We start from the raw sequence: 8,454 nt of genomic DNA, 5'->3' as shown, positions 1-8,454 counted from the left end.
GTCTGATGACAGCGACCATGTACTCCCACACATAAAACAAAAATAAAATTTTTTAAAAAGAATAGAGTTAAAGAAAATATCTCAGCAACACAGTAGCACACTCATGTTTGTGGCAGACTATTCACAAAGGCCAAAATGTAGAAACAATCTAAATATCTGTTATCTTACTGTGGACTATTACCAACCTTAAAGGAAAAGAAATTCTACAACATGCAATAATTTGATAAATCTTGAGGATGCCAAACTATATGTCAGTCAAGACCTCACACACACATGATTCTACTTATGAATTATCTCAAACACTCCATGACCCAGAGAGTGAACAGTACTCTCCCAGAGAAAGCTCTGTAAAGGAGGAGAGAGAAGGGCATTGTTAGCCAATACCTTAGTGTTTCCAGTGCAAACTACAGATCTTCGAGGAAAGTTTAGATCTACTCTCTGTTGAAGACAGAGCTCATGCTATGTATTTTACCTCAATACTAAATATTATAGATAACATTTTCCACACACATAATCATATATCTATATAGTTTGGTGTTCCAGGCTCTTAATAGAGATCAAAATCTATATATGACCACACACTCTTGGTAACATTTAAGCTGTCTCTAGAATAATTAAAAGGCTATTGTATTAGTAACTGTTTTTAAGTTGCTATGAAAAAAAGTACCTGATATAAACAACTTAATGGTGTAGAGACTAATTTTGACACAGGCTTTCAGAAGGGCAATGGTCTGAGCCCTGTGCATTCTGACAGCATCATCTGTGCTGGGAACTGAACTGGGGTCCTTTGGAGGAGCATCAAGTGCTCTTAGCTGCTGAACCATCTCTCCAGCCCCTAAATATTTTCCTTTTTTAATATACATATATGTGTCATGTGTGTGACATTTATACATGTATGTATGCACATTTGGGTGTTCAAGGGCACATATTTCTATGAATGCTCACCCACATGTGTGCATGTGGAGCCTGTGGTTAGCACTGAGTGACTTGGTCCATCACTCTCCACCTTCTATATTGAGGCAAAGTCTCTTGCTGACCCTGGAGCTCCCCACCATGGCTAGTCTGGCTAATCAGCTTGACCCAGAGGTCTCCTATCTATACCTCCTGCATGCTGAGATTACAGGCTGGCACCCTGCCCACTGGGTTCTATATGGGTTCCTAGGAATAGAAGTCTGATCCTTTTAGGGGCAGTAAAATCTACTGCCCTTGATCCCAGTACTTGGGAGGCAGGGAGAGGTGAATGTCTAAATTTGATGCCAGCCTGGTCTACAGAGTGACTTCCAGGACAGGTAAAACTACACAGAGAAACCCTGTCTCTGGGGAGAAAGGGAGAAGATTCTTTACCTCATAATGCACAGCAAGTGCTATACCTGGTGAACCATCTCTCCAAGCTCTTTATTTTATATGTTTAGTCAATGGTCAGTTTATTCCAAAGTTGTAGGATCCATGCATCCATAAGGCCAATTGCACTACCAATTATATATGTATAACACACACACACAATTTCTTGATATAAAAATTTCATGCCCAGCTTGGTGGCAAACACCTTTAACCCCAGCACTTGGAAGGAAGAGGCAGGCAGATCTAAATTCTAGGCCACCCTGGTCTACAATTGAGGACAGCCAGGGCTCTATTACACAGAAAAACCCTGTCTTGAGAATATATATATATATATATATATATATATATATATATATATATTCGAGCAGCAAAGTATATAATTATTTCTGAGGATATTCATAGCAATATTCAAATAAGACATACATGCAGCTTACACTGGGGTGAAGACTCAAGATTGCTACAGAAATTTAAAAATTGAATGATGGGTTTTGTACAAAGCATGGCAAAGGGGAGGAGTGCAGAGAACCTCAGGGTCCCTAGGGCAACGTGATGGAGTTGGTGCCGTTTCCCTGACTGTCATTTCCAAGAAGAGAAAAGATGTACATTCATATCTCAGCACATTGATTTTGAAAGCCAGGGAAAGATTAATCATACATACCAGCACAGGATAGTAGAATCCGTCATGGAGATAAAATGTTTGAAGCAAAGGGGTATGGGTAGAAATCAAAACCTTGGTTGTAGATATTTATGAACTTGGATATGTTAACAATACTCTACAGAAAAGTCTAAGTAAGATTAATCTGCTTAAATCATTCTCTTTAGAGAAAAGAACGAGATTTCCAATGATAACAGAGTTTGAATGATATGAATTTAGTAAGATGGGACTGTCAACAATTGTAAAAGAGTCCTCATGGGACCATTTCAATTATGTGCCCAGCACCAAACCTGAGCAGAGATGTGTCAGAGACCAGCCATTGCCCTTCCTCACTCTCATGAGCTCCCCACTAATTCTCTTATGGAGAACTTAGGAAGTGTGTCCTTCCCTGCAGGTTACATGCATGACTTAGGAAAACCCATCAACTCATTCCCCAAACCAGCCTGCAGGACTCTGTCTGAGCACACAGCCTTCTCTCCTCATGCACCCCCTCATCCCCATCAGCACTTACCAGGCAGAAGCTGTGTTATCTCCTCTACAGAAAGTGCAATTGAATGTGGCTCCTTAGTCCTTGGACCTTCTAATCCAAGTATAACTTGTACAAACTCCAGGACCAAATCAACGTGATTCTCTTTACTATGTCTCCTTCCTTTTAGCAGGTCCGAGTCTATTTTCAATGCAGTATTATGGACAGGTAAGCATGTGGGTGAACTCTCTTCTCCAGAAACTAAGCTCTGAGCTCAGAATCAGTGTTCAAAGCCACCATCCAAAAGATTATGGCTCAGCATCAGAGAGCATTGGCGGGTGTGCCTGTAAGGCTCTCCTGGATCAGAGGAGGGAGGATTCTTAGCAATCTCTCTCTAGCTCTCTCTCTCTCTCTCTCTCTCTCTCTCTCTCTCTCTCTCTCTCTCTCTCTCTGCAAAGAAAAACAGCTGAAAAAGTCTGGCTGGTGATTAACAGTGATTGGAAGTGCTGGGTGTGACATGTGGCTTTAGGTTTTCAGTGGGAGGGATCAAGGTTGTGCTAACACTTTGCCATAACCAATGCCTGACAGGAAGCAACTCCAGGAAGGGAAGGTGAATTTCAGCTCCAGTTAAGTACAGAACTCAACTTCACAAACAAGTTAAGCACCAAAATATTAATTCACTAGAGAAAACAGAATCAGATTTGCATTTTTAAAACTTGAAAGTCACTAGAAATCACGAGAAATCATTTGGACATTCTAGTTACATTTTCATTAACAAATGTTTGGGGTTTTTAAATTTAATTTATTTTTAAGGTGAGTTTTTAAAGATTTATTTGTTTTATGTATGTGAGTACACTGTTGCTGTCTTCACACACACCAGAAGAGGGCATTGGATCCCATTACAGATGGTTGTGAGCCACTATGTTGTTGCTGGGAATTGAACTGAGAATCTTTTGAAGAGCAGTCTGTGCTCTTAACCACTGAGCCATTCTCTAGCCCCCAAAATTTGTTTGTTTGTTTGTTTGCCTGTTTGTTTGTTTGTTTGTTTGTTTTTTCTTGTCACCAAAGGTATAATGACAATGTCTCTCCTACAAATATTGACAGAAACAAACCATGACAATATTTCTGTTAGTAGTAATATGTACCAAAATTACCTAGAAAGTTAATATCATGAGCTTTTAATTCATCATATACAAACATGTCTTAAGAAAACAATCAAAAAGAACAAATATTTAGGTATAAATATTCATGAGAGGATAATTCAAAATACCAAAGAACTTCCTAGATAATGCAATAGCACATACCATTAATCCCAGCACTTAGAGACAAAGGTAGACTTGGGGAGAGCTCTGTAAGGTTAAAGCCAGTGCGGTTCTACAAGGTGAGTTCCAGACCAGCCATGGTGACACAGTGAAACATAGCCACAAATACCCCCACACACACACACACAAAATACACACACAAACACACACACATACACATACAGAGTGGGAGGACCTAAACTGTGAACACAACTTAACTATGAAGTTAAGATGGTTTTAATACTAGACCTATATAACCCACTTTCTAAAAGAAGTTAAATCTAAGAAAGAAAACAGACATTTAGGAGTAGGACCAAAATTGTGGGTTTAACAGGACTCAGGGAAGTTCATGCCTGTTTCTGTTCAAGTGTATCTGAAACCTACCTCGCTCTCATAAGAAGGTAGATAGCTTTACTTCACACTTAAAAAAAAAAAAAACTCATTGTCTTGTTGAACCCAGTAAAGATCAAGAGAGAGAGAGAGAGAGAGAGAGAGAGAACAGAAGACACGAGGCATCAATATTCCAAAGATGAAGGCACATAAATTGCATGAATGAAGAACCCTTGGGAGGGCCAGGGACTAGGGTACAAGTGAGCTGCTTCCTCACCATGGAGGAGTGATACTAACAGTAATACTGGTGGTTGGAAGTGTGTGAACAGCTCCTTCAATTCTCACACCTCCCTCTCCAATTCTGAAGCCAAGCAGCTGCCTTTACCTACCTGGAAAAAGAGTTCCCTGTGAATTTGGTGAGAATTATTACAACTCAAATAGGTGGAGAAGAGAATTCAGTTGATTTTTTTCATAGCTTTATATTGCTGGGTAAGGGTAGCACCCTCATCAGGGAATCTTGGGGCAATTTCTAGGACCAGAAATTTTGGAGGCAGATACTGTCAACATGTCTCTTGGTAATAACCTTAATGAAAGATTTTGGTTTCTGGGATCCAAAACCGGTTAGACAGTTTAAAAGACAGGATAGAGGAGCCAGGCATGGTGGCGCACGCCTTTAGTCCCAGCACTTGGGAAGCAGAGGCAGGCAGATTTCTGAGTTCAAGGCCAGCCTGGTCTACAATGTGAGTTCCAGGACAGCCAGAGCTATACAAAGAAACCCTGCCGAGAGAGAGAGAGAGAGAGAGAGAGAGAGAGAGAGAGAGAGAGAGAGAGAGAGAGAGAGAGAGGATAGAAAGCCATCCCTTTTAAGCTAGGGCCTAAGGAAGCAGGCATATTTACTAATAGAAGTCAGTAAGTGTCATAGGGCAGGAGAATGAGTAAGAAGGTCCCTGGTATCAAAGAAAGTAGGAAGACTCCACAAGGAAATGGTCTTTCCTCAATAGCCTCCAAGTCTGATAATATCTGACTAACTAACATTATCCACTCAAGAAATGAGACTCTAAGATTACCTAGGAGATGGACATTGGGTCAACTTTGTTGTTTCCAACTGAAATTGGGACTTAGATTTTCTTGAAGACTCTGTGGTTGGAGATAGCACACACTTCAGACACAGGACTTGGAGGAGCTGAGCTGGAACTGGCCTGGAAGCTATCTACTTCCTTACTTCCACCAAGGAGGAAGTCAAGACAGCAATCAGTAATCCTCTCAAGCTGTAAAGCCATTAAATGACAATAATGACCATCATGGCAAGCTATGCTCAAAGGTATATTAGTGGCATTTATATATCTTTGTGACAACCAACAACCTCCCAATTTAAGGCCTGCTCAGGAGGAGAGAATCCATGCCTGCTACTATAAACCTAGCCAACTTCATGGACCCTAAAGCAAACCCTACTTCTCCCACTTTCCTAAACCAGTATTAACTGGTTCTACACACTTACCCTTTTACTCACAGATAAGCATAGCTCTTGGTCATCATCAAAAAAACTTTCTTCAGGAGAAACTGTGGGAGTTTGAATAACCACAACCCCCAAGGGCTCATGGATTTGCACGCTTAGTCCCCAGTTGTTAATCTGTTTGGGAAATCTTAGGAGTGCAGCCCAATGTTCAGTAGGTGTGTCCTTTAGAAAGAGGTGTGTCACTGGCAGTGGGCTCTAATTCTTATACCAGCCACCCCCTCTCTACACCCTTGCCCCCACGGCCAGTGAATCCCAATGAAAAACTCTCAGCTATTTCTGCAGCATCATGCCTGCCCGCATACCACCATGTTCCCCACCATGATAATGAACTAATTCTCTGAAAATTTAAGCAAGTCCCAGTTAAATACTTTGATAAAAATTGTCTTGATCATGGTGTGTCTTCACAGCAAAAGGACAATGACTGAGACAGGCATCATTACAGAAATGTGCAACTCATCAAAATGCAGAGACCAATCAACTATGCATTGCCCACCCACGGTTGACAAATCTATAAAATAACCCCTACACCAGAGGCTCAGGGAACATCATGGAAGAGGGAATGGAACGACTGTAAGAGCCAGAGGATCTGGAAATCTGCTGTGAGATTGCTGTCACCTAGAAATGATAGGGAAGCTATATTCATAAAAATCTCAAAATTAGAGTCACCTAAACAAGACCTACCCAGTAACAACACAAGCTGGCATTGCAATGTAGTTGCAGTGGAAAAACTCACAAGGCCCTAAGCATACTTGAAGATCTATAAACAACTAGTGACTGCTGAGAGGAGAATCTGTCTTCTACAGGGTCAAACGGCTAATAGCTCATCCAATCCCAAGTGGTCAACCCCAAGCATATACACATAGAGGCAACACAAAAGGAACTCAGCAGACTGTATTTATGTATAAATATGTGGGCACGTGTATAACAGTAATTAAAAATAAAGTACTCATGTGATATTCTCAAAAAAATTAAATATAAATTTTTAAAAAGAAGGGTTTGGGGTCTCTACTGTTGCTGGCTTTCAGTTCTTGAAGGTAAATGAGATTTGCTAATTTGCTTTCTGTTGCTGGGATAAACTCTATGACCACAAGCATGGGGAGGGAAGGATTTAGTTCATCTTATACATCCAGATCACACTGTCTTTGAGGGAAGTCAGGCAGAGACTCATGGAAGAACCTGGATGTGAGAACCATAGAGTAATGTTGCTTACTGGCTCTCTCACTCCCTCATGCTCTACATAGGGATGGTACCTCCCACTGTGTGCCCTTCCACATCAATCATCAGTCAACAGAATTGGTCATTGAGGTGGTCACAGGCCAATTCGATCTAGGCAATCTCCCAGCTGAGATTCCCTCAGATAACTCTTGACTGTGTCAAAATGGAAGCTGGAACTAAGTAGGGCAGGGTCAGCTAACATGCAAATGCGAATAGATAAAATTAGGACAGCTGGGGGCTGAAGAGACGGTTCAGTGGTTAAGAGCATTTGATGCTTTTGCAGAGAACCAGTGTTCAGATCCCAGCATTTACATTGGGTGGTTTACAGCCAGTCACCTGTAACTCCAGCTCCAAGGAATTGGATTCTGTCTTCCAGCCTCTATCAGGCCCTCATGTACACATACCTACAGGGACATATATGCACAGATATATGACTTAAAAATAAGAAAAGTAAAAATCTTAAAGTATTGAGATATCAGTTTAACACACAAGGTCCAAGTTAACAGCATCTACTGAGAGAATAAATATTACCCATTTTCACTAAGAAGATCCAGAGATCCAGCTTTAAAGTTTCCATCAGTGGTGTGTTAGTCAGGGTTCTCTAGAGTCACAGAATTTAAGGGAAATTATAGGAATGACTTAGAGTCTTCTGTCCAACTAACCCAACAATCGGCACCTGTGAGTGGGAAGTCCAAGAATCTAGTAGTTGCTCAGTCCCATACCTCTAGGTGTTTCAGCTGGTCTTCTGTATAAACTAGAATCCAGAAGAAGTAGGTTACAACCAAAGTGCCAGCAAGGAAGTGCAAGCAGGCAAACAAGCAACCTTCCAACTTCCATTGTCCTTATATAGGCCTCCAGTAGAAGGTGTGGCCCAGCTTAAAGGTGTGTATAACCTCACCTGGACCTAACCTCTTCTTTACTTAGAATTTGTTCTGTGCCTGGCTGGCCTTAAAATCAAAAATGTCCTTGCCTCAGTTTGCCTCTCAATCAAGGTGAAAAACCCGTGTCTTCCAACCTCAAGATCTGGAGCCCAGGTGTGCCTTCCATTTCCGGATTGTAGTTCATTCCAGATATAGTCAAGTCGACTACTGACCATAGCCATCTCAGGTGCGATGTGGTGTTTGGGCTTGTCTCAGTCTGACTGTAAAGAAAATGAGTTTCTGTGTCTCCTTTTATACCAGTACTCAGGAGACAGGGGCTGCAGTTTTCTTTGACTTTGAGATCAGCTTCGTCCACAGAATAAAATGGCCAGGGCTACACAGAGAAATAAAAAAGAATCCTAGAAAAGGAAGGCAGAGGGGTCAAGTTCAGGGGATGTCACAGGACTTCTACATAAAGAAAAGTTTCACCAGGTGTGGGAAATTAAAAATTAGGATAGAAGTTGTAAGTCTTAAATTCCTATTTAACATATCAACACAGACTTGGCCGCCAAGTTTCCCAGCATCCTTTAGTCCTTACCTGTTAGAGTATGACTGGCTTACCACCCCCAATTCCCCAGAGGAACTTCCCTATATAATTCATCCATTTTATCTCCCTGCCCCTTTTCTACCTTTTTTTTCTCTTGGCTGCTGCACCTGGCTTCCCCTGTCTCTCTTCCCTGCCCTCTCCTGACATGGTTCAGTGTCATGTC

The sequence above is a fragment of the Mus caroli genome, unplaced genomic scaffold (genome assembly GCF_978045245.1).
Source record: "Mus caroli unplaced genomic scaffold, Mus_caroli_1 scaffold_16, whole genome shotgun sequence".
Classification (NCBI taxonomy): domain Eukaryota; kingdom Metazoa; phylum Chordata; class Mammalia; order Rodentia; family Muridae; genus Mus; species Mus caroli.
The sequence above is the reverse complement of the archived record's forward strand: the minus strand, read 5'-3'. Positions refer to the sequence as shown.